We start from the raw sequence: 2551 nt of genomic DNA, 5'->3' as shown, positions 1-2551 counted from the left end.
TAGGCATTTTGTGCCTCTTTTAAACTTAATTTTTTTTGTTAAAAGCAATTCACTCACTTTGAAATTGAAACCACGAACTACGAGGTTTTGATCCATCATTTTATGTTGGTACGTAGGAACAAGTCCAAAGGTCTTGTCAAACACCAAAATATAATTAATCAATTCTTTTCTCATCCCCACACTCTATTTATTGTAAACATATTTTATACCAAAACACATACACCCATAAAAGGGCTCCCTAGGAGTACCTATGACACTTTGGGTGCTAACACCTTCCCTCTGTGTAACCAACCCCCTTACCCGTAATCTCTGGCATTTTATTAGTTTTGATTTGGAAACTTCATATCTTTGGATTTTGTTCATACTTTTCCCTTTTCCTTTGGAAACAATAAAAGCACGGTGGCGACTCTGGTTTTATTGACGTTAAGTTTATCCATAACTTAATGGTCATGAATTTACCGCTACAAAAATTAAGTGGCGACTCTGCTGGGGAGTAGTCCTCAGTGGGTTTAGCCTACTTTTTTATGTGTATATAATTGTATATTTGATGTTTGTTTTGTGTGATATAATCTGCTTGTTGTGCTTGGTGATCTCTGAGTGGTGAGATAAGTTCTAACTCGAACTTGAGTGCAATTAAGATAGGAGGATGTTATTGTCATGTTCTACTTGTGTGGAGTAGTCCTTAACAAGTTGGCTTGAGACCCATCTACTCAGTGGAGACCCTTTTGGAGCTATTGATGTCACACAAGTTATTTGTGGTTAGGCATTACTTTCTCCGATTTGGGGTCCGAGAAGCTGAGGACCGTAGAACATTTAACCCAACTTGCCCTATTTAGGACGTAGTGCGGAGACTGTTCAAGTGTAGACTTGACAATAGTTGTTACGTGATACTACACTCATACAAGTTTCTCTTGAGAATATTATGGGTTGATGAGTCATTCATCCTAACCTGTAATATCCGATAGATGGAATTAAGACTCTGGGGACCTTTTAGAACATGATCTACAGGTTTTATCCTTACTTCACTCCTTTGGGATGGTTCTTACCCAGACTCCATGCTCGTGACTCACAACAAACCCTTGATTCTTGCTTGATCCAATCAAGTCTTGTCAATATCAATGGAACTTGGGTGTTGATAAGGTGTAAACCATAATCCACCAAAATGGATGATTGATCTTGACAATGGCTTGATTCATCCCTTGACGTTTGTTTATTTTCCTTTGTGTGTGATCCCTTATCTGTGATTGTTGCATTCATACATTTATGTGAATCATAACATTCATCATACGAAAATTTCAAGGAACTGAGGTATTATTTGCAAATATTTTCAGACCATGGATTGTGGATGAAGGAACACTAAGAAGTACGGTTTCAGATGTCCCGACTTGAAAGAGTTAAGGAAGCTAGCATCTTTTTAGATAGATCCCTTGGACTTCAAGTAACGCCATAGGAAGCTTCAATCTATTTTGTCTGCTGATGTAGTTGAATGACTTTTGAGTGTGTTGGTTCAGTTTTATGACTCTCTCTACCGTTGCTTCACTTTTTCGGATTATCAGTTTGTCCCTACGTTGGAGGAGTATGCCCATCTCTTGGGAATACCTGTTTCTAGAAAAGTTCCTTTTAGTGGATTGGAAGAGATTCCCATATCTCATATTATTGTTGAAGCTCTTCACTTGAAGAAGTCTAAGATAGAGGCTCATTGGGTGATGAAAGGAGGATTATTTGGGTTGACTTCTGAGTTCATCATCAAGGAAGCTACTGCCTTTGCTCAAGCTGGTAGTATGGATGCTTTTGAAGATATCTTTGTATTGCTTATCTATGGTTTGGCTTTGTTCCCTAACATTGACGGTTTTGTTGATGTTAACGCCATTAGAATTTTCTTGATTGGGAATTTTGTGCCTACTCGGTTAGGTGATATGTACTTCTCTTTGCATCTAAGGAATTCTAAGGGTGGTGGAACTATTGTCTATTGTGTTCCTCTTTTGTACAACTAGTTTATTTCGCACATGCCTTAGACGCCTTCTTTTGTGGAGAACAAGAAATGTCTACGGTGGTCTTAGAGACTTATGTCTCTTACTAATGATGATATAGTTTGGTATGATTCTTCATTGAGTAGTTTGGAGATTATTGATAGTTATGGTGAATTCTCTAATGTGCCTCTCATAGCTACACAAGGAGGAATTAACTACAACCCTACTTTGGCTCGTTTTCAACTTGGGTTCCCTTGAGAGACAAACCTAATAACACTTTGTTAGAAGGTCTTTTCTATCAAGAGGATAAAGATCCCCAACATTTGAAGTAGAAGATGGTGCATGCAGGGCATAATGTGCATAGGAAAGGAAGATCTGAGCTTGGTCCGTGCAATTGTGTAGCTTTGGAAGCTTACACTCCTTGGGTGAAGAAGAGAGCTTTGGGGTTGAAGATGCCTTATGCTTGTGAAAGACCTATGTCTGTGGTTGTGGCTGAGCCATTAACTCTCCCTAACCAAGATGTAGAGTAGTTGGAAGACGCGCTCGCCAAGATGAAACAAGAGAAGGATATGTGGGAAAAG

This window comes from Lathyrus oleraceus, chromosome 4, assembly GCF_024323335.1.
Source record: "Lathyrus oleraceus cultivar Zhongwan6 chromosome 4, CAAS_Psat_ZW6_1.0, whole genome shotgun sequence".
NCBI classification, from domain to species: domain Eukaryota; kingdom Viridiplantae; phylum Streptophyta; class Magnoliopsida; order Fabales; family Fabaceae; genus Lathyrus; species Lathyrus oleraceus.
The sequence above is the reverse complement of the archived record's forward strand: the minus strand, read 5'-3'. Positions refer to the sequence as shown.